General features: G+C 38.9%; 1 protein-coding gene across 12 annotated transcripts in view; it reads right to left on the bottom strand.

Annotated features, from left to right (window-relative positions):
* The window catches only part of LOC117223970 (discs large 1), a 950,943-nt gene that overhangs the window by 799,096 nt on the left and 126,599 nt on the right, over positions 1-25,248 (bottom strand). The window lies entirely within an intron of this gene.

A 25,248-nucleotide genomic window follows, 5' to 3' on the forward strand; every position in this document is an offset into this window, starting at 1 on the left:
GAGGAACGAGGACATTTTTATTTAACTTCTGTTCTTTACAACCAACTCAGAAAATTCACGTTTTGTTAAATATATATATATTTAATATTTATATATATATATATATATATATATATATTTTTTTTTTCTTTTTATTGTACTCGCGTGACAGCTATGCAAAATCTCTGCTTTACATTTCTTTCGTTTGTAACAAAGGATTTTTACCCTCTCGTAGGAACGAAAGTATTATCGTTATTATCATTATTATTATTGTAAACTGATCGTTGCAAAGGGCATGAGTATTTCAGCAGCCCGTCGACAAAACACGAACTGCTATATTTCATTTTAAACAGCAGGAGAACGTCTCCGCCATAAAACGCTAAATCTACGGCGATTCACCGTGGATAGAAAACGCGGGGTACAATTGAAAGAGCTCCGCGGCGAGAAAGTTGAAATAGGAAGCAAAAGGCAACGTCGACGCCCGATCCCAGCCGGTTCTTTCAAGCGGAGAAACATAATCGTAAGCAGGAAATACGCGCGAACCATCGTTTCGATTTTTCAGTGCGCGGGCACGCGATGCAGTTGCAGTTGCCGCGAGCCAGAAGACGGGCAGGGATTCGTTTCTAACGACTATGAAGGCCGGGAAAGGAAGTTCTCGAGAAGTCCTACGGACTGAATCTCGCTGGCTTCCAGCTGCAGAAGTTATTTATCCGTAATGCTGATCCGGCGCGTCTACCAGCCGCCGCGGTTGCGACCATATTTACGGCACGCGGAGTCGGAACTTCGGAACTATCGTCATTCTTCGGCTATTCTTCCGCTGGTCTACAGAATTTCATTTGTCTTTGATGCGCGCAGATGTGCACGCGATGTGGGGATCGTTTAGCGGGATCGTCGCCATTCGTTTTCTTATCAAATCTCGTATGAACAATGCTTTATGTCGCAATTCGTACTTCTTAGTGCTGTTTCTTCGCAGGCATTTATTGCTACGATGATTTATGTATACCTTACTAAACTTATTAGGATCTATAAAACTTAAGGATATTGAAAATGTAATATTGACATATTTATAAATGTAATTTTTAAGAACTTTCTGACTCTAAACATCGCTAATGTATATTGTTTCGTAACAACGACAAGATTCGATCAAGTTTGGTATGTGTGAACTAGGTTAGTTCCTTGACATCAGACTGTTTTACATGGAAAAATGTGTGAAAAATGAAAAATATCATTCTTTCGTTTCTGTCCTTATACCCAAGGAAATTCAATTAAGAAGTTTATCAAATACACCTGCACTTTACTGTATTCTTATGCGATTCGTTCGAGCTGAATTTTTCGTGGAAGTGAGATACCGAATAAAAGAATTGCAATTGCATTTACAACCAAACTGAAAATTATACATTAAGTGACTTATACATTATAACGTGAATAATTACTTAAACATTATAAAGTGAATTATACATTAATTAACGATTCATATTCGATGAAATTGTAGATTATATTTTACACTGTTTGCATAAGCGTCCTTACAAATGAGTAAATACACTAATAAATAAATGTATTAAAAAATGTATAAAATAAATGTGTAAATAAATATATAAATAAATATATAAATAAGTATATAAATAAAAAAAATACTATCATTTATAAGTAGAAAAGCGACGGTTTTAATGGAGGATAATCACCTCAGCATTTGAATATAATCCTGAAACTTTTAACACACCCTGTGCTTGAAGCTGCAACTGCATTTCTACGCACTTTTATTGCAGATGAATAATATTTACGTAGCGTAATAAAATTAAGCAACGGAGCTAAATGAGCTGCATTTGAATAGATTATGGTCTCATGAATAGTCGACGAACCTTCATGCAAAGTAAATACCTTATGCATCTGTCGCAAAAAAATCAGGAGCCACTTAGAAACTGAATCTCTCATATTTTTATTGCACCAAGCTGCAGTTACTTCTTTTCTCGTAAATGCATATTATCCGGTATCTGCTCGTCAATCATACCAATCACGTGTAAACTCACAATGTCACATCCCCAGCTCGTTTATAAAACTACACTACTTTATGGTTCTTTATGAAACATACATACGTTGTAAAAAATCTAAGTGACTTGTAAGTACATTTCCCACTTCAATAATCTCGTTGGGTCAAAAATCATCCACACTGTTTAATTCTTTCAATCTCATCATTGCCTCGAATTGCAATTACTCAATTGAAATTTCATATTTATTATAAAGATCGTGTAATTATAAAGGAAGTGGGCGTGACACTGTGAATTTAAACGCGTGTAGCGAAGTGCGGATTTTATGCATTTTTTTACCAAATGCAATAGGTCAAATACATACACATAACACTGTAAAAACATTTAAAGAATTTTAGAATATTTTTATGTAACTCTTGTGTTGAAGTTATTAGAAAAGAAAAGACATTTTTATTCGACTCGCGTTTCTCACGATCAACTTGGACAATTTTTCTTTCGCACAAAAATCCACACTCTACTGATTAGTATGTTTCGCGAGCAGATTCCCGATCTCATGCATTCACGAAAAAAGAAGTAACTGCAGTTTGATGCGCTAGCAATATGAACAGAGATAACAATCTCCGCCATAACTGCTCAAAAAACCGCGGTCTATCTACAAAACAGTTGCATCCGAAAATAGATAACGAAGCAAATTCCGGAACGTCGAACTATTAGTTGCACTTCAGCATATTTGCATTTTTAGCCAAGGGATTCTATAATAGGAAATTTCCACTTGCTTAAACCCGAGTCGAGTCAAGGAAGCGGGCTTAAGTGTTTGAATGGCAACGCGAATAATTAACTACTGTTCCGGCGAAATTCTCGCGCGCTCGAGCACCTGGCTAAATCTCAATTTCCCTTTCCTTCTAGGCATTGTCGCGGCCGGAAATTATAAGTGCGAGCAGAGCGGAGCCGAGCGGAGCCGAGCGGAGCCAAGAGCAGAGCGGAGAAGAGCGAAACGGTATCGAACTCGCGCTGTCGTTGCCAAGTTATAATCTCGCGACGGTTTACTACACCGTTAATTAGCCACTAACGATCAAACGATCAGGCAGCCGCTAACGCGGAGAAACAATGCAGCGCATCCTCCTTCCGTAATTACGTGCGCGCCAAGCGAATAAAGTCAACGACGATGTTAATTCCCTCCCCGAAAGACCGTGAAGTTGCCAATTAGACGAGAAATTAATGGGTCCATGGCGTTCGGCGGGACGCGGCACCCACGACCCGTTCACCGAACGTTTCACGGCCGTTTAACGAGCATTCATCTGATTATCAATACTTACGCGAGACGGCCGAATACCGTGCTGGCCGTTCAAGTGGATTACCAGGTAATTTATTAATCTCGGATGACAGTAACGAAGTTAGTCCACTCCCCGGTGCATAACACGGCTGCAGCAATTCTTCGCTGCACACGTAATTGGCCGCTCATGCTCGCCATTTACCATTTTATAGAATGGTATTTTTTTATGGAATGCGATTTTTCGGAAATTCGTTACGACGGAACGTTCGTCGCGAAAATATTTCTCGCTTCTTTGAACGAATGCAAGAATGAACGAAAGCAGTGATTTTTAATGACAACGATTTATAATACATTTGCCTTTATCGTTAACGAAAGCATTTTCCACGTATGAATAATTACAAATCAGTCGGTTCATTTGTTTGATCGAATGCTTTTGTAAGAGGATTCGATTCACCGGCGATTTCTCGATAAAATGTATTGTACTCCTTATTATCGGTAAACAAAATATCCATTTGTTAACAAGTCTGTTCTGCATACGCTGTTTAAATAAGGATGCTATTTGCATACGCAATAACAGCAAGATATGGTGCAATAAATTAATACCAGCGTGTTTCCAATGAAGTTTAATGCGACCCGTTAATATAAGCTACAATTTGAAAGAACAGTAGTTGAAATATTATTCGAGAAATATTCGCATGTTCCTCGTTAAACTGTATCAACCCTAGAAAGCTTGAAGTATTAAAAGGTTTGAGATTCACTTAGTCAGTGGAGGGTGATTTTGTATTTATTTTTAATTGTTACTTCCTCTGTTCGACGTACATTTATTTCGATATTATAATAATTATTATTAATAATAATTATATATAATATATTATATTATATTATATTATATTATATTATATTATATATTATATTATATATTATATTATATTATATTATTATTATAATTATTATATATATATAATAATTATATAATTAATAATTATTATTAATATTATAATTATATTTTTTTCAATACTGTTAAATAATACATTTACGTAGCTGTGAAAATAAAATATGAAAAATTCTATAAAGCAACATTGTTAGGACAAAAATACACGTTTAAAATTCTGTGGACATTTGTTGACCGTGCCTCAAGCACGCCAGGGTTAAATACGAAATCGTACGGACCGCGTAAAAAAAGAATTGAGAAGCATTCGAAGCCGAAGTTTCGTGTGTTTTTCCGAAGTTTGGTTATCGGGGACGGGACAAACTTCGAAGTAGAATGAATAAAATGAAACGGCGAGCTTCGGATTAAAATTGATCCGAATTTGAAATTCAAATGCGCCGAAAGGTTTTACCTCCGTTCGATTTTTTCGTGCTGCAGCAACACTTGTACACAACGCGTTCTACGACGGTCGTCCTCGAATATTCAAGACGCCGCGGCGCGCGGGGCGACGTCCAAGGTATGCAACGATTCGACGAGTTCCCGTCGCGAAGAATTTTACGAAACATTTGGAAACTTGTCCCATTCTTGATTCAGAACTCCTGCGGAACGGTTTGAATTTATGAGACAGCGTCGCTGCTTCTCCGGCTAACATCCGTTTCCGAGAACATACTTTGTTACCTGCTCCAAGAAGAGAGCTCGACACGAAGAGATTTTGACAACTGCAAAAATTCGACGAAAGAAATTTCGTTTCTACAAAAGTTCAGCATCTTTGCGGACATTGATTTGTAGTACTAATTTTGTTAACATCTGCCTCCGCCGTTGAGTGCATACTACTATAGTAATTCGCGTAATTCTAATTCGCGTTCAGATTGCGCACAAAACTGGACAATTTGGGAAGAGGAGATATTATTATTCCGAGCCCTGCGGCTCGTTTTTGTAGTTGTTGATAATTGGTAACTATAAAAACGAGTCGAAAGACTCGAATAATCATATCTCCTCGCAAATTGTCCATCTTTGTGCGCAATCTGAGCGCTTATTACGGAGAAATTACTCTATATATTGACTCCTTGTCACGTCATAATAATTTTATGTTTGTGTTCAAAAGCCACACAAACCTTTAATTTTGTTAACATCTGCCTCCGCCGTTGAGTACATACTACTATAGTAATTCGCGTAATTCTAATTCGCGTTCAGATTGCGCACAAAACTGGACAATTTGGGAAGAGGAGATATTACTATTCCGAGCCCTGCGCCTCGTTTTTGTAGTTGTTGATAATTGGTAACTATAAAAACGAGTCGAAAGACTCGAATAATCATATCTCCTCGCAAATTGTCCATCTTTGTGCGCAATCTGAGCGCTTATTACGGACAAATTACTCTATATATTGACTCCTTGTGTCACGCCATAATAATTTTATATTTAGGTGTTTAAAAGCCACACAAACCTTTAATTATTAAGCAAAGAATTATTATGATATCTACACGTTTTCTTGCTTTCTTCTCTGTCTAAAATTGTGCCATTACAATAACAATAAATTATTAGAAAATAAACAATATTAAAAAGGAATTTAAATAGTTCGTAAATCCCAATAATTTACATTACATTAAAAATTTGATTCTTCGTTGTATCTTCCAAAGGATACTTTTCAATCTTCATTTAATATTAACATTACGTTAATAATCTGTTCTATTACAAATGAAATAGTGTCCACGATTACATAGACATGTTAAATCAAAACCAGAAATATTTCAGTTTTACAAATTGTCTGCGCAGGCGGGTTTCTTTGAAGATAAATCGTAAGAGCAACTGGTTAATAGATTAAACAAAGTGTTCTCATGTTTCGCAGAGTGCGAAACAACTAAGAATGCGCGAACACGCACTACTGTGTGTAGAATGAAAATTTCAGTTGTCGAACAATAAGACGCCGCGTTCGCGGATTTCACAGACGTCAGCGAAGAATCGGTCGGCACCGTGAACTCGCGAGGGATTGACCTTGCCAGCGGGGAATTAACCTTGCCCTGAAATCAAGATTATGAGAACCGAGCGGCTCACGTTCGACTGGGACGTCGCGGCGACGTGAATCGCGATCTTGAACGCGGATCGCGACGATCCCGAGCGTTGAAACTTCGGCCGAACGCAACGGTGAATAATTCTGCTCGTTTTGCTGTCTCGTTTCCGTCCCCGAGGACGGAATAAATTTGCAAGGATTTCTGTATGGATGTCGGTTCGATGGAAAACCGAAAAAAAGCCGGAGACGAACAGGATGAAAAAAGAGAGCGGTGCGCGCGAGAGCGGGAGAGCGACATGAATTATTGCTCGACGACCTTCCGTTGCGCGGATCAGGAAGAAGTAATGGTTTATTTTCCTACCCTTTCTGCAATATGAAATTCCGTTTCGGTCGATGCGATGCCTGCTCCCGCGTGTGTTTCTTTTTTTCTCGAGTCTGCAGTATTTCAATCGCGGAAATTGAAACGGAGAGGACTATCGACGGAACGAGCCGATATTACGTCGACTCGCGCGCACCTAGGCTCGCTGCAGATACATTAAACCTATGGAATTCGTCGTGCAGTTCGGCTAACTGAAGCGAATTAAGAAACGACGCAGCACGGATCGCGTCCTTATTTTCTCGAACCTCGTGGATCGAGTTCCCACGAATTTTCTGTCGATACTCGCGCTACTCCGGGACGAAAAGAGTGTCCACTTTCGAATTGACGCTATTCGTATTTATCTGATATTGCAGCCAAGGTTTTGCTTTCATAGAAATTTGCGAAATACAGCTGCACAACGAAATACAACCGAATTTCGCCGATCTAAACGATTTTATTTGAAAAAGAAGGATTTTTAGGGAAGTATAGTGGAACAAAATGATAGCACGTTTAACAGAAAATTCGATATAGCAATATAAATCAGCGAATAATATTTAATACTTAATATTTTGTGAGCCCTCCTTAACATTCGATAACAGCCATCATTTCCTTCGGTAACAGTTTGTACAGTGTTTTTCATAGATTTTTGCTCTAATATCAGCGTCTACTAGAGTGACATGAAATATTGAACCAAATATCGAGAGCGCGCGAAGTTCGTTTAAATTAGAAACAGATTCGTTGTAATATTTTAAATCCAAGATTCGACAAGTGAACCGTGGATATAATAACAATCATCATAATAATAATTATGATTACAAAATAATATAATTATCTTCGCTAAACCGAGTACAAATTCGTATATTCTCTGTGCTTCACGCACGACGTCTCGCGATATATTATTAATACAAAAAGAAAGAACGGAAGACATGTAGAAAAAATATCCAGAGACATAGTTTGTTCCGGCTATGAAAATACGAAGGGACACTGAGGCACGTTTCTCCAGGCGAACCGCAACGCGACGCCGAAAATCTTCCGTCGTCGGAGCGGTCTAATTGCGGAAATAAAAAGGTAGAGCCGTCTCGTTAGCGACACTCTGGCAAAAATGTGAAATAGAAAATATTTCCGGAGCACGGAGCTCGGGACAAAGGAGCGAACAGTGAAGCAGAAATTGCCGGGATAGACGGAAGTCGCCGGTTCCTGTAAAAACAGTTACTTAAACTCCGACGGTCTCCTCGGCAATCGACTTTGCGCCCATTCGAAGCAAAACTTCACGATTTCCCGAATGAAACGGAACCGGCGCGGCGGAGCTGTTGCTGCCTTTGCGAATATTATGACAATAAGAATGAAGCAAAGTGTAACCGAGCGGCAGGGGAAACAGAAGTATCTCCACTGTCTCTATCGAAATTAAAGGGAACTATTCGGTGACGGTGGCCACGGAGCGGACCGGAAATTGCCGGGATCTAGGATTCCTGGGGAATCGTCACTGAGGGGATTCGGAACGGAATGAAACGGAAGGAGACGCGTTCTACCGTTTCGCAGAGAACAAAGAAGGAGTCGCGACGGGGGCGGGCCGCGATCACGATCGCCACCTTCGGGATTCGCAAACAAAATTAGGAAACGTCCGGCTATAAAGGAACGCGCGGTTAGCGCCGCAAGAGGCATCCAAAATCTGTAAACAAAAAACTTTCTCATCGAAATCATAGATGTATGTCCAACTTTTTTGATATTTTACGATGAGAACAAGGTAACAGCAACATCACAACAAATTCACAACCAATTACGAACTAATTTTTAGGCTCTATAATTGTATATTGTCTTATTAACACGAAGCATTGAATAAAGCTATTTTTTCATCTTAGGGTTAAGACTTTACCACACAAAATGGCATCAATTGAAGTACCGAATTCCGCTACGTTTGAATTAAAAATCAAGAATGAAAATGAAAATACTAAGAACAATTTATTAAAATTTATTAAAATTCTATTAAAATACTAAGTTACGCGCAAACCGACAAAAATTATATTTCAATCGATTCGATCAATTCGATCATCTTCGATATCGTTCAACCGTGTTAATAATTAATGAAACTGAAGAAAATGATAGCACATCGCGACCCAAATGTTCGGTCACAACTGTCTGGTACAGTATCTTCCTGAATTTCGAGGACATTTATGAAACGGGACTTAATGGCGCTTTTAATTGAATTCCGTTGCATCTTCCCTCGGATCTCGTCGTTTCCCTTCGGATTGCCTCTTCGGGTCTTTTATTGCGACGGTCGCGATCACGCAACGTCGAAATTTCTTTTCACGTCACCGGCCGGCCCCGGGAGATCTATTAAAGCCTCGATCGAACCGAGACGTCGACTCCCCCCCTCGATCGGGGATACACAGGAAACAGGAGACATCTTAAAAGCTTCGGGAAATCGAGGGAAGTACCGCAGGAGATTCCTGGGGAATCGTCATTAGCGGAGGTTACAAACTTGGAAGTTATAAATCCTTGGTATACGGGGGAAGAGATGGCTTCAGAGTTTCGAGAACCGGAGGGGAATAGGCCCGGCGAAGTCTGAAGACCCCCGGAATCCGTGGATCCGAGCCAGCCGGGCTCCTCGAGTGGGTTTGAGCGAGCTCGAGAAAGTTGCAACGCGTTTGAGCCTGTCGGAAGAGGTTTGACCTTCCCGATTTTATTGCGTCTGCGAATGGCAGAGCTGCTGCACACTTTGGCGCCGGCTTCGCCGCAAAATTGTCCGCTTTCCTTTTTTTTTCGAGCGGCTGTCGCTGTTTCGCTTTGCCCCCGCTTTGAGGACTTCGGCCACGTCTGTCTCTCTACGGCGGTCGCTAAGTACATCTTTGCCGAGCTCCTTTGAATTCTCCTCGCGGAATCACGGGCGAGTTCAAATTGAAAGTACTGTCGGGGAGACCGTAATAAAGCCGCCGCGGTCCCCGTCGACGACGCCGCGTCGGAAAATTAAGAAAGCCAAGGGCAAAGGAATCGAGTGAATTGCACAGAAAATAGGGCATTTAAATGCGACTCGCTTGCATTTCCGGGCGCCCCGGAGCCGAGGACTTTTCGGCGGCGTTCGTTAACCGCCGACTTAATAGCGACGCAACTTCGCCCGGCAAAGGAACGGCTCGCGGATACTTTTTAACGACCCGCGCGAAGGTCCGTCGCGACCATCCGGTCGACGTATTTTCTGCGCGGTTCGGCGACTTCTTCGAATCATTCCTGGAAAAGCGAACCCGTGCCCGGGTGCACGGGAGAGTTTAATCGCCCGGGTCCCGGTGAGGATAAATCAGCCGGACCGCGGACCGCGAACAACGGTTTCAGCTAATCAGAAATGAGAAGAACTGTTACCGGGGGAAACATTTTGTTGACCCTGAAGCAACATCGTTCGCAGCGTTCGATCCACGTGAGAGAAGTCAAAAATTCGTACCGTAAGATCTTGAAAGTCTTGCATCGCGAAACGCAGCTTGCGGAGTTGTCCACAGTTTTTGCCGAATATAGCAATTTGCTGACGAAATTTCAACTAGAAAATTAATGCGAGGAATCGTTGCATTTGCGACCACTTGAAAGCTGTGAAACGAGTTAATAGTTCTATGGAGATAGCAGTATGTCTTTGTAATCTTTCGCGCTTCAAATATTTATCAATTTTAAAGAGACCTTTAAAAACGCTTCCGGAAAGCTTCCTGAATTTTTGTTAACTACTTCTAAAAATATTAAACTTTACATTAAAATCGGTTATGTTTGCTCGAATTTGCTCGAAATGAAAATGTTGACCAATATTGTCACGAAGACGTGCTATGTGTTGGTAGATAATGAGTGATTAGGAAGAGAGAATGAGAGAGAAAGAGAGTGGGAGGGAGAGAGAGAAGAAATTCGGACGCGTGACAAATAGCGAAGCGAATAGATCTAGATATACCACGAATTTCTTTTTTATTTGTTCTTATTCAAAATTACATAACGTTACATGTTTTGTATTCTTTTGTTCCAAAATCGTTCCAAAATGTAAATAAACATTTTTCTATTTCGTTCTAAAACCAGTAATATAGACAACGCTAAAAATGATCTGTGCAATGAATCACCGTGCGATCTTAGCTGAGAAGCAGCTCACGTTCACGCAGAAATCAGTTTGATCCGAGCTGATTACCGAAGTAGATTTCCTCTTTACAAACGTAGCCTTTTTTGTGATCGGTCATAGAAAGCAGAAAACGTAGGTTCGACCGAGTCTACATTCGCAGTAATTCAGAAACGTTGCAACTTGTAGATAGCCTGAAGCACGATGACTCATCATTGACGAGTAATTAGCGGATAGTGGATGCTTTCGAAACTTTGCTCGCTCACGAATTGCGAGTCCAGAGTATCTGCTTCAACGAATCGATCTTACCGTACGAAAAGTTAATACAGATTGTAGACGTTCGCGATTGCTTCAATTAGCTTGATGAATAGACATTATCCTAGTCTACCATTCTTGAGATTTAGGGTAGTGGAGCCTGTTACTATGGGGCGACCAATTGATCTGGCTTCGGTTTGTTTTCAAGCGTAATTAACTTTATGTTTATCGAATCAGACATATTAAATTCCTTTATTCTTTCACTTTGCTTATTTTTATATAAAAAAACATTTTTATTTTTTCACTTGCATTTCTGTTTATTTTCAAATAGAAACATTTTTACTTTTTTATTTTGCCTATTTTTGAATACAAAAATATTTGAATTCGTTTTTTTTACTTTTGGATAGAACATTTTCTTATTCTGTTTAGTTCGTTCTTTTATTTTTAAATACAAAAACGGTTTTACATTTTTATTTTCACATTATTATTTTATTGTTTTGTTCACTTTCGAATAGAATATTATTTTGTTTATTTTTCAATAAAAAAATTTAATACGTCTTTCGATTAATATAAAGTTAATTATCACCAGAAAGAAATCAAAGGCGCAGAAATTGCTCAGCCCATGGAAACAGCAATTTCTTTTACAAAGTATGAAACGTGCAGAAAAAGTTGCTCGTAGCATTCCAGTTTCATTCTTATTCTGCGAATTTTTCAATAGTCCGCTGAAATATTATCCAAAGAAACGTACAAACTGTATAGCAATATATGTATAGCAGTATGACTTGTATAGCATTTCATTTTCTAATTATGAATATGGCTGCGATTTTAGTCTTCTAATATGCCATTACTAACTTTACTATAATTTTTCAACTTTAGAATCCACTTGGAATGATTGAGAAATATTACAATTATTCTTACGTACCATGCAATCGTAGAATTATTCATAAATGTAATATAAATCAGCAGAATAAATAAAAATTAGTGTACTAATAACGAAAAACAAGTCCCATTACTTTTCCTTTTCTTGATCTCGCATCGTTCGTAAATTTCTGAAGGCACTAATTACGAACAAATGACTTGCTCTCGGTATCTGTTATAATTTCAACTAAAAGTCGCGTATATAACTCAACTTGTTCGTGTATCAAGCCCGTTAAACCCTTTCGGAATTCATGGCTAATTCGCGCCGCGGATATGAAGTTTATTACGAATTGATGTTTTTCGGCATCTGCGTACTAGCTCGTGAAATATGTGTAGTAACAATGCCCAACGGCAAGCACCTAAACTGTTAATGATGGACTCCGGGAACGGAGAATTGTGGGAAACGCTGGCAAACGAGGCTTTATTTCGACTCTGATTTTTTTGTGAGCGCGGTATTGTGAAAAATGTTTTGTTCGGAGCCGCTCTACGCGCGCAAAGTTGTCTAACTTTTTGTGAAATTTGATTTGCTATAGCATCCGGACATGGCTATTCGTTGCAGTTCATGGTTTAACACGATGTTAACTTCACTTTGCGGCTAACAAAACCGCCTATAAAATATAAAAATCTTGCTCAGAGAGTAGTTTTATGAAACAGTTTATTCGCACATGTGTTCGTACATACATTTTCGATCGTACCTTAACTTCCTTCTTATCGAACATGTTTAATGTTTAATAAACAGACCGCGGATTTCATGCATGAAAATGACAACAAAAATGGCAAAAATGGCAACAAAAATGAATTCATCAAATACGAAACAATGCTAACATCCAAAGAATTCAAAAATACTGTAGGACCAGTTTCAAGTTATTAAAATAATTATGGAACGAAATGAAATCTACGTAGCTTCAATATCTCGTAATTAGTGCAGACTGATTTTATTTTACATAAAAATCCACAGTCTAGAGTTGCATCACATGTTCGAGAACTGTTTCCCCTGCAAAAATGCAGGTTTTCGCAGGCTAATTTGCAAACTTGCAAACGAAAATGGACAATTTGGGGAGAGGAGATAATATTATTCGAGTCTTGCAGCTCGTTTTTGTACAAAAATGTCTCGCAATTCGGAAATGGAGGTTCCTGAAATCATTTAAAGGAACTTTTTCCTTAGCGAAAATGCAATCCGCGGCTTTGTTTAAGAGTTATTAACGAAAAACAGTGACCAATAAGAGGCGAGATCAGCTGGCGCGAGAGAAGGTCGAGCCAATGAGCGGAACTGGGCTTCGTGCGCTCGTTGGCTGGACCGCCTCGCATCTACTCGAGCTAGCATCTTATTGGTCAGTGTTTTTCGTTAATAACTCGTAAACAAAGCCGCGGATTGCATTTTCGCTAAGGAAAAAGTTGCTTCAAATGACTTCATGGACCCCACGTTTCCCGGAAATACCACAATTTAGGTACACCCTGTACGATTCGGTCTGATCTTCCGGTCACCGAAATCGTCGAGGGAAGAATTTTTCATTTAATCCGAAGTGCGTTGGGTGGCATATAAATTGCACAAGCTTCGCTCGTGAAGCACGACGCAAAGAGTTCGCTTAGCCGACACCAGATGTCATCAACGAGTAGCTGGGTAATGGGTAAAAACACGGGGTGGCCTGAATTCAATTTAACTTGTCTTAACGGTATTTAATGGGTTCCTCGATACTGCATTCCTGGCAGTACGCGGGCCATTCGAGTCGGCGTCGGTGCAGATGCGCAGCTACTAAATTACGAAACGGTTCGTGGGAGCACGAAAGAGCAGCGATGGCGTTTGTACCCGTCGGCCATCGGTGTCGGGCGCAGTTGACGGATCCGTTCTGTAAATCTTTCATCGGGAGATAAAGCGGAATCTCTGTTTCATAGTCAGCCGGGCCGGAATCCTTCGAAGACGTCGGCTGCGGGTGTTCCAAACGAAATTCGAGTTTTCCCCCACCAGACCCTCTTTCCCCCTCCATTCTCCCGCGCTTTTTTCCCTACGCTTCTCCGTTTATCCAGCGACCTTTATCGATCCGCCGTTTATCCCTCGGTCCCTGGAAACTTCGTTCTTTCTCTTCGAGTTTGAAGCTTTCTTCTCGATTTTCGTTCCCCTTGAATCTTCGACTAACGTTCTTTCCTCGTCCACCTTTTTCAATAGTCCTGGCTCTCCTCGGCCGTTCTCCCCTGCCTTCCGTAATTACTTTTCGTATCGGTGATTCCCGGTGATTGGTGGCGAGATTCAAGGGAAACTCTTTAACGCAGGAAAATCGTGTTTTCCCTGGAATTATGGGGAACAGTTTCACGCCGGCTTCTCCCCTGCCTCGTACACAATGAGCCTGCCCCTATCGGAGCCACTCGTTTCGGCTCACTGAACTTTTCCGCCCGCCCCCGACGCGACAAACATCAAGCGACTAAGTGATTTTAGATGGAAACAGAACTTTCGGTCAAATCCCGCTTTTCTACTCGTTTTATTCGCAACTTTGCCGCGGAGCTGCTTCGAGGGAATATTCTTTTTTCGACGAGCTGCTTGCGGAATCTCTTCCAGCTTCGCTGTTTGGAATTGTCGCGCCGAGTCTCGGCTTGGAATTTGTACTCCCTTTAGCTTGCGATTATTGATTTGGTATCGCGAATTTTAACTGGAAAGTTCAAACATTCGTCGAGATTGTTGACACGTGCCATAAGCAGTCGACTTGAAGCAAAGAAAGTACAAATTAAATTATTTGTAGACGAAATGTCTACAAATGTCTAACATGTCACAGTTACTCTGGTTTTACTTTCTCTTACAACAACATATTTACCATAAACCAGATGCTATATACAGTTTTTTTCGTATGAATTATTAAAATTGTTTTATTTGCTCGTTTTATCTCGACTAAACATTTTAAAATTCACGAACATATTCTAATTTTCACTAAAATTCTCATCTAATTGCAATTTAAATAAGTAGAGCATAATTTAATTTGTCACAGCACAAAATATTGCCATTTTTTCGCGACGTCTTTAGCAACAAGTTTGATACTATACTAGATCGAAAAATCCAATTGTATCTGATATCAAAAGAATCTGCAACTCGAACAGCTAAAAACGTCGAAGCCATTAATAAAATTGGAGATCTTCACACAAAATAACAACACGATATGCATCAGCTGATCAAAAATTTCATAATTACTTCAATAATTTCAGTAAGTTGAAAAATAATACACGGACGTCCCTAAATCCCACGAATATTTTCATTGTCTCAAAGTTTCGTCGTGAATGCATCGAATCCGCGGAGCCGCGTTAATTTTTCTAGCAACGATCTGCATTTGCCGATCCCCGCAGAATAATCGAAGTGCAGCATTAACATTTCAGGATTCAGTAAAATATTCTGTCGTCGAGAAAAAATATAGGGAACGGTGATCCACAGCATCGTTCTTCGCGTATTCAAATTAGCGATCTACTTTCGCGTGATCCATTATTCCGGGTCCCTGTGCATCCGCGGCGTCGCGACGTCGCGGATTTTTGCTGTATCATCCTCGGCCGTGTTTTATTTCGCAGACTGTATCCATCCAGACATCGTTTTTCATTCCCTGATCCGCGTTTCCTTTGCCGGCTGGCCGTCATTTTTATTCGCCGTTTCCCCTTCATTTCTATTCCCGGCTCATACGTTATTCCCGCGGCCCCTCTTTGCGCCTTAGCAGCAGTGTTTCATGATACCTTCGATATCCTGTTTGCAGTTCATTTGAATGCATGGAGATGCCCCCGGGATCAGAAAGCCGTTCACGGAGCGCAACACGTAGGATTTCGAAACTCAGATTTATTCCCCTAAGTACAGTCGATATTCCGGCCGCTGCAGCGCGCCGATGGCGGAGCACACACTTTTCTTTGGCTCCACGGCGCCCCGCCGTGCCGCTTTAAATTGATATCGAAGAGTTTTAGGAAATTCCGTCTCGCGGAGATTGAACTCGGTCGTCCGTTTCCCGTTTCCCACCCTTTTTTCACGCCGGTCTCGGTCGACTACGGTTTATTGTATCGCGGCCGGTGGGTTGCCGGTGAAACAGACTTTTTTTTCTTCTCTTCTATTCGAACAGTTGAACCTATATAGACAGGTTATTTTGCAAAAAGAGTTGCAAAAGTGTACGAAAGGTATAGTGGTTATTATTACGTAACAGATCATTTTCGTAGATCACGTTTGCAACGTGATATGACAACATCAGCATTTCCATATTTTCAGAATACTTCACAGAATAGCTATCAGAATATATCAGAATACTTCACAGTCTTTGAAGAACGAGCGTGTAATTTGACGAATTACAATAGGGTGATGTATATATGTTCTTACAATAAATAAAAAATAGTATTTATATATATATATGAGTAGACAGTGGAACTTCGTGCGAAAGAAAAATTGTCTACGTCAATTGTACGAAATCATGGTTAAATAAAAATGTATGCATTCTTTCAACAGTTTTAACAAATTGAAAACAATGTCATAATTGAACTGCGGATTTTATGCAAAATAAAAAACGGTCTTTATTAATTGAAAGATATAGGAACTACATAGACAATTATTCCCTTTTTGAATCATTTCAGCGAGTCGACGGCGATGCGTTAATACTTCCGAATTGTTTAAATGATTTTGCAGTTTTGCATTCGATCTACTCATTACTGTCATAAATTAATAAAATCCGCAGTTTAGTCATAATATTGGCAAACTCTTCTGTAAATTTTCCTAGAGTACAATAAATTTTCCTCAATTGTTCTTCAGCTTGTAAACAAAAATGGACAATTTGGGAAAAAGAGACACGATTATTAGAGACTCGCACCTCGTTTTTATGGTTGTTGTCAATCGGCAACTCAAAGGATGTCCCAAAAATGTCTTGCAATCTGGAAATGAGGGATTCCTGAGGTCATTTGGAGTAACTTTTTCCTTAGCGAAAATGCAATCCGCGGCTTTGTTTACGAGTTATTAAAGAAAAACAGTGACCAATAAGAGGCGAGCTCGAGTAGATGCGAGGCGGTCCCGCCAGCGAGCGCACGAAGTCCAGTTCCGCTCATTGGCTCGACCGCGCCAGCTGATCTCACCTCTTATTGGTCACTGTTTTTCGTTAATAACTCTTAAACAAAGCCGCGGATTGCATTTTCGCTAAGGAAAAAGTTCCTTTAAATGATTTCTGGAACCCCAATTTCCGAATTGCGAGACATTTTTGTATAAAAACGAGCTGCGAGACTCGAATAATCTTATCTCCTCTCCCCAAATTGTCCATTTTCGTTTGCAAGTTGCAGAGCAACGGGATAATTTACTATACTTATAAGATTAATAATACGAACGTTACTTTATTTCATTACACTGTTCCATTTATTAACACGCCTGTCGCAATTCGATGCAACCAGCACTCGAAGAATAGAATAAAATGCAATTTTAAAAGCTGAGAAATAAAGCAGAGATAAACGTAGGAGAAACTCATTCACCCTATTCATTCTTACAGCGAAAGAGCTGATCTTTCGAATGTTTCGAACTGGAATTAGATAGGTCGTTTATTCTTTTTGTTATCTCTCCCTAAACAAAAGTGTCCCATTCACGGCGGTGCTCCCTTATCTGGCAGGGGGAGACGGTAAGAAGTTAAAAATGCAAATCCGATCGGAGGATCGCTAGGCGGTGTCGCAGTAATCCGGGGACGAGAAAGAGGGAGCTGAACGGGAGACAAGGGATCGCGAGCGATTCGAGGTTCGCGCGGCGGTAATTATAGAAACTGCGGAGCTACCGGTAACGTCTTGCCATTCTGCCGGGAACGTCTCGCCATTCTGCCGGTAATTGCGTCTCGCATTGCCCGGCGAAAAACAGAGCGAGCAAGAAAACAGCGAGTCGGGATGAAAAGAAATAGGGGCCAGCGATAAAGACGGACAAGAGCCGGGTGCGTACAAACACAGCGAGGGTGTCCGGCCGGTCTGCGCACCGAGATTGCACCTCTCTCAACCCCTTACGCCCCTTAAAACCACGCGAAAACACTCTCGCCACGGCGGAGCAAGCCGCGAGAATTATGAATGCGCGTATTTTACTTTTGTCCCGCTGTACCACGGCCGAAACCGCAAATTGCGCGGCACTAAAGTGTCGTTAACCGTGCGGAAATCAACGGGGATATAAACGGTATAGTAATTTCTCCCAGAAATGTTTGGAGGTGGGAATTGAAACCGGCAGATCTGAGAATACTAAGCCGCGATTCTTCGAGCCTCGCGACTCGTTTTTATGGAAACTCGGGGCAGTCAAAAGGCAGCGGCTAGCATGTCGGTGTACATTAATATGAATACATAGTAATGCTAGAACAAGAAACGATGACTTAACTTTTTTATTTTCAATTTTTTACTACGATTCGAAGGTAATTCGGAGACCACATGCCACTCTTCGAAGGCAATTCGGGAGCCACATGACACGATTCGAAGGTAATTCGGAGACCACATGACACGATTCGAAGGTAATTCGGAGACCACAGGCCACGATTCGAAGGAAAATCGCAGGCCATATGACACGATTCTAGGCAATTCGGAGGCCAAATGGCACGATTTGAAGGCAATTCGGAGGTCACATGACACGATCCTAGGCAATTCGGAAGCAAAATGTCACGATTCGAAGGCAATTTGAAGGCCACATGCCACGATTCGAAGGCAATTCGGAGGCCAAATAACACGATTTGAAAGCAATTCGAAGGCCACATGCCATGATTCTAAGGCAATTCGGAGGCCATACAACACGATTCGAGGGCAATTCCGAGGCCACATGCCACGATTCGACGATCACGTACCTAGTATCAACCACGTACTGTAAATTCTCCCTAATTTTTCTTCAGCTTGTAAACGAAAATGGACAATTTGGGAAGAGGAGATACGATTATTCGAGTCTTGCACCTCGTTTTTATATCTTTTTATTATTGACAATCGGCAACTATAGAAATGAACCGCGAGGCTCGAATAATCGTATCTCCCTTTCAAAAATTGTTCATCTTTACTTACAAGCTGTAGGAAAATTGGAGAGAATTGACTGTACCTTCTAGCAATAAATTACATAGGCGTAGGACTGGCACAGCAAAATTCACAATAACTTGAATTATAGCATTTCCGGGAGAAATTACTACATTGCGTTCGAGTTGATAAAATTCGTCCAAGCTCCGAACAACCATCATTTCCTTTCTCCGCGTTCCCAGTCTAGCCGCAAGCGTTCTCTCTTTTTCCGTACTTTTTAATCGTTCGCAGAATAGTTCATGACAGCGAACTCGTGTGCGGAATTCTACGCGTTTTGATCTTATGGACGCCTGATATTTTTAGCGGACACGAGGTTTGCACCGCAGGTATGAACAGTGGACTGCGATTTTGTTATCATAATAAAGGACTGTCGCAATATGCTGCCAAATAATAGCAAATGCGCAAGAGGAACAACTGAGTGGTTTGAAATCATAGTGGTGTGGGTGTCATTGTACTTGTTGTGGGAAACCGGGAGTGTTGCTGTTCAGTAACATGTGTACTATTTACTGTCCAGAGTTATTGTTAATCCTCCGCCGTCATACTGGATCAAAATGTTCCATATTTTTATTCGAAAAAGTGATATTGTAATGAGAAGAATGAAATTAATCCAGAAAAATGAATAAAAATAAAATTATTAATATTATATTATAAATAAATTATATTATTATATAATATTAATATTATAATTATATATTATTTATTTATAATAATATATATTTTATATTAATTATATTATATATTATATATTATATATTATATATTATATATTATATATTATATATTATATATTATATATTATATATTATATATTATATATTATATATTATATATTATATATTATATATTATATATTATATATTATATATTATATATTATATATTATATATTATATATTATATATTATATATTATATATTATATATTATATATTATATATTATATATTATATAATAATATTATACAATATATTATAAAATATAAAATAATAAAAATGAGTAAAAGATAAATAAATCTTATACACGTAATTTAGAATAATATCTTGACTTGCAACGAACGTTACAGAGAAAATGTGTTGCAATTTTCGCGGACATACCCGAAGTTAATGGCAACAATGCACACTGGACTTTCTCACCCAGTTCCGAGATTAGCGTACTCCGGGTTCGAACGTAATCCGTCAGAAAGTTCCGCGATTGCAAGCTCGAACGGTAACCTATCGTTCATTCGCCGTTAACCGTCCACACATAAATGATCATTAGAACTCGGAATTCGTTCGAACCACTCAGGGAACTGTTTCAGACAACTGGAACGTTCGCATAACTGCCGCGCCGGCTGCCAGCAGTTGCTGCAGCGGGAGTTGAAGCGCTCGGTTCTAACAAATTCGGTAAATAGGGCAGCGACAACGAGCAGAAATTTCGTTCGGTTAAACGACGCGTCTTGCCGAGTCCCGGGCATAGAGGAATCCTGGAAACTCAGCGAATTCGGAGCCATCCAATTCGCGATGCCCGGAGCTTCCTTCGATTTCCTAAACAGCAACCTAATCAGTGAGTTCCAATTATCGAGAAGGTTGAGCGGTCCATTTGCAAGACAATGATCACCGGCTACCCAGCCATGATTTTCATTGGCCAGTCGTGGATTAACGAAATCATAACTCTAGCTAACAAACTGCGACATCATCACTGACTTTCTCTATATATAATGAAAATGATGAAACATTGGTGTAAAGTTTGCAAAATTTGAAGTGCGATATCAATTTTTCTAGAGAATCAAACAAACTGATTTTGCTTTGGATATGATTGATTTGAATGTGTTTTAAAATGGAATTACTTTTCTAGAATTGGAGACCAAACGACTGGATGTTTTTCAAGATGTTAGCAGCATTAAATTCTTGCCACACATTGACGAGTCTGACACGTGATGGATATACATATATATATATATAAATATAATTAAATATATAAAATATATTTTTATAGATATTATATTATTATATATAGATATAACCTGAATATTATTATTATTATTATATATATATATATGTATATAAATATAATTAAATATATAAAATATATTTTTATAGATATTATATTATTATATATAGATATAACCTGAATATTATTCCGTTCTTTCAAGTCGAAATTAAATTCTGTTTATTGTCATATGTATTCAACTATATGCAGGCGCACAATAAATATAAATTGTCTTTTTTCTTCTAAGAAATTATTACAATCGGAAAACTTCTAATTATTGCAACTATGAAGAAAATGGTGCAGCAAGGGGTTAATTAATTTAATAATTTTATTTATGACTAGTTTAATCATTTTGAAGAAAACCGTCGATTAATTCGGTATTAATATTGTTGGTTATGCAAGTGATGTATCTGTTGACAAGATAACACGATCTTCCTCCTTCTGCGATGCACTTTTCAAGTGACGACTATTTTCATAGTTTAAATAACATTCAAGGTAGTATTATTGATACAATATAACTGACATAACAGTATAATAATAATAATATAATAATAAACATCCCAGTATAAAAATAAAAAGAAAACGAAATTTATTATAGTACATCGTTTTCGTAGAGCCTTCTTATATCCCGAAAATCATAGCAAAAAGAATTCATTTGGATAAATACTCAAAATAAAATTAAATATAAATTAAATATAAAATAAAATTCAGATAAATTCATTCATCTTGGATAAATATTTATTACAAAACAATTCGAATAATGCCGAACTCAGCTTTCGATCTACTAAAATTTCTGAAGAGAGACAGGAATTCCTAAAATTCCTAAAAAAATTCCTGCAACAAATACAAAAAGTGTGCACTTGGCACAACGATGCACAGTCTAGCAGTAACAAAACCGAACTTGCAAGTTTCATAGCAAAATCTGAGAGCGACCTGCCACTGAAAGCATCCATTGTTAGTGCAGCTTACACAAAAAACCTGAAGAACACTCGGAGCTCCGTAATTCGCGTAGCACTCAATTTCGAAATGAGCTAATCACAGTGACGCGAGGTCCACCGTTGAAAGGGTGTGAATCGCGTATAGGATTGCACCTAAAAGGCGTGTTGCGTGTCTGCGTCGATTCGTTTACAGGCCGGATGTTAACACCTAACGGAATACGAATCGATACGCCGCAAGCCGCAGATCGTAAATATCTTCGAATTCGCACGCAGCGGCTTGCACAGTGCAGCGCGCGCGCGCACACGAACAGATCTGGACACACAGACGCACGCACACCGGACATTCGGTCATCGAAAACAAGCTGCACCGACGAAGTTGCGGTTTTAATGCAGGCTACCCGGTCTGCGAACCTGGTCGCGTCCGTGTCCCGGAGCTTTACAGGCTTGCTCATATTCATGCTCGCCTCCACTTACGCTTTATTTACATTCACGCCGCTCCGTGTTCCGCACTTACATTCGCGCGATGGCCGCACAGCGATCCCGTTTCTCCCTCGTGCCATCGAAATACGGGCTGCTCTTGGAAATTTCGAAAAATCCTGCGCTGGCTGGGGTCGCAAGAAAATACCCAGGAATCGTTTCGGGAGCCATGACCGCAGCTGCACTATTTTACGGATCGCCAATCCTCATTTAATTTGAATGCTTGTGCGAAAAATATGTATGTTATTTCAATTGTATTTTATCTGAAATTTATATATTTCGTGTAAGCATCTAAATTAAATTATATAATAATTATAATATATAAAAATTATAAAATTATATAAAATTTATATGATATTATAATAAGATATATTATATATAGTTATATAATATAGTATAAATTATATAAAATATTATATTATAATATAATATAAATATATAATATTATATATATAAAAATTATATATAAATACATAGATGTATACATATTTTCACTCGACTATATATAATATAATATATTATATATTTATATTATATTATAATAAAATATATTATATAAAATTATATAGAAATTATATATAAATACATAGATGTATACATATTTTCACTCGACTATTAATCATGATCAAAGTTGCCTGTACGAAAGATCTATTGAATAAAGAACCCTTAATATTCCAATCCTAATCGACAACGCATTTCCATGTTCCGGATATTTGCTCGGAAGGCAGGCACTTTAAATCACAATAAATGATACATCATTATTTTCAGTATAGCCATTATCCGAGCAGATTCGGCGGCGCGTTAAAACATGCATATATTTGCTATCCGACTCGAGCAAACAGACGAAATCGACGGATTCAAAACTCGGTATCATCGAGGTGGGAACGGGCGCGCGATCATTAACCTCGGCTCCGGCCGGTTCCGTTGCTAAAACCGTTTCCAAGTCGAGCAAACAACGCGGCCGAGTGCTGGCTAACGCAAAAATTAACGCGACTCATAAATCATGAACGGGTTTCGACAGTAGACGAAAAACTTTTTCGAAACTGGTTCGCGTGAATATTCACGGTGTAATCCAATGGGGACCGCAGCCACCTGGCGAAACATTCTCTCTTCTCCCGGTGGTTGTTCAAACGAATTTGAAGCCGCGGTCGTGGACAGGGTATAAAAAAAAGCGAGGGGCAGGAAGAGAGGAGAAAATGCGTGAATAAATTCGAAAAATGCGACGTGACTTTCTCGCGGTCTCACGTATGCATATATACATACTTATTTATACATATAGTACACGTAGTACATACACACACACACACACATATATATATATAGTCTTTTTTTATTTATTTTGTTTCTCTTTCAGTGCTCTTGTTCACTCGTTGTTTTCTCCCTGGCCGGCCGTCTCCTTTACGGTCACAGGTTCGCGTGGCTTGAATAAGCAAGTGGTTCCCCGGGAATAATTGACGGGAAAATGATTGCACGACAGAGCGAGTAAACAACGGTGAAACAGCGGCGGAACAACGGCGTTCGCGCCCCGAGAAAAACAGAATCCGCCAGGTTACGCCGCGTTAATCATCCAGATAGCAACGACGTCGTATTACACCGCGAGATTAATGAGCGACGCAAGGCAGTGTAAAGTTCGCAGGCCACACCGTAAGCGCGCCGACGACGATGCTCTATTAAATTGTCGCATGACCTCGTTACACATCGCGATCGTTTTTCTGAAACGCGAGCCCATCCTCTGGTAGCACTGATACCGGCGAACGTTCAATACCTTCGACTACAAGTCTTGTGTAGTCGCGTCTCAAATTCGCGCGAACTGCACTTTTCCTTTTGCGCCGCTTCCGGTTTATCGCGTATCGAGAGCTTACGGTGCAATTCGGCTTTCGAGGGTCTTTGATTTTTGTCGGAGTTCGACGGTATGAATCACAAGTGAGAACATAATATACTTAAAATATATATATATATATACATAAACATTTGATGACGTGTGGAACAGTCATATATATATATCTAATTAAATATATATATATCTTTCGTACAGGCAACTTTGATCATGATTAATAGTCGAGTGAAAATATGTATGCATCTATGTATTTATATATAATTTTTATATAATTTTATATAATATAATAGAAAAATATATAATATATATATATATATATATATATATATATATATATATATATATCAGGTTGGAAACTAAGTTTTTTAAAATTCTAATGTTCCACACGTCATCAAATGTTTTTGGCATAATGTTTTAGATCATTCGAAAGGGTATGTTTTGTTCTACCGGAATCTATGTTTTGTTTGTATGTTCGACTTAATTTATGTCAATTTTCAGATTATTAAAATGGAACGTCAAGTTGAGAAAAATGAGCATTTTCGACAGCTCCTTCTTTTTGCTTTTGAGCTCGGTTGGATGAATTTTTCGAGTCGAAACCGGGCGATTTCTACCAACGAGATATTGAAAATCTTGTTGAACGCTGGGAGGAAGTTGTAAACAACAAGGGAGGATACATTATTGATTAATTAGTTGTTAATTTTTATTGAAAAATAAATTTTTTAAAAATTTAAGAACGGCGTGAACTTAGAAGTTTGGTCGAGGTGTAATCGATAGACTGCGGATCTGTATGCATTCGTGGCATGGGGAGATTTTTGAAATGCAAGAAAATATATAAATTAGGATAGTCTAATAATATTTCTATTGTCTTTTGATAATGAGGAATCGTTTAGTTAACAAAAGAAACCTTTGTCGAACTCTAATTTCTGTAAAAAGACGTGTGAAAATGAGAATTTACATAAAAATCCGCGGTATAGTAATCAGATAAGTGATAAACAATTATAACTCGTTAATTATTACAACTAATTTATAATAATTGGACGAAAACTGGTCTGTTCAATAATTAAAAATCATAATTCATCACTTACAATAACTAATTTAAATTAATTATTATAAATTAGTTATCATGAATTTTAATTAGATATTATAAATTTAAAGCAGTTACTATAAATTTAAATTAGTTATTATTAATTATAAGGTGCTATTAAAAGCAGTAATAATAATTTCGTGCAACAATAATTAGTCTGCGAACTG

This window comes from Megalopta genalis, chromosome 5 (genome assembly GCF_051020955.1).
Source record: "Megalopta genalis isolate 19385.01 chromosome 5, iyMegGena1_principal, whole genome shotgun sequence".
Taxonomy (NCBI): domain Eukaryota; kingdom Metazoa; phylum Arthropoda; class Insecta; order Hymenoptera; family Halictidae; genus Megalopta; species Megalopta genalis.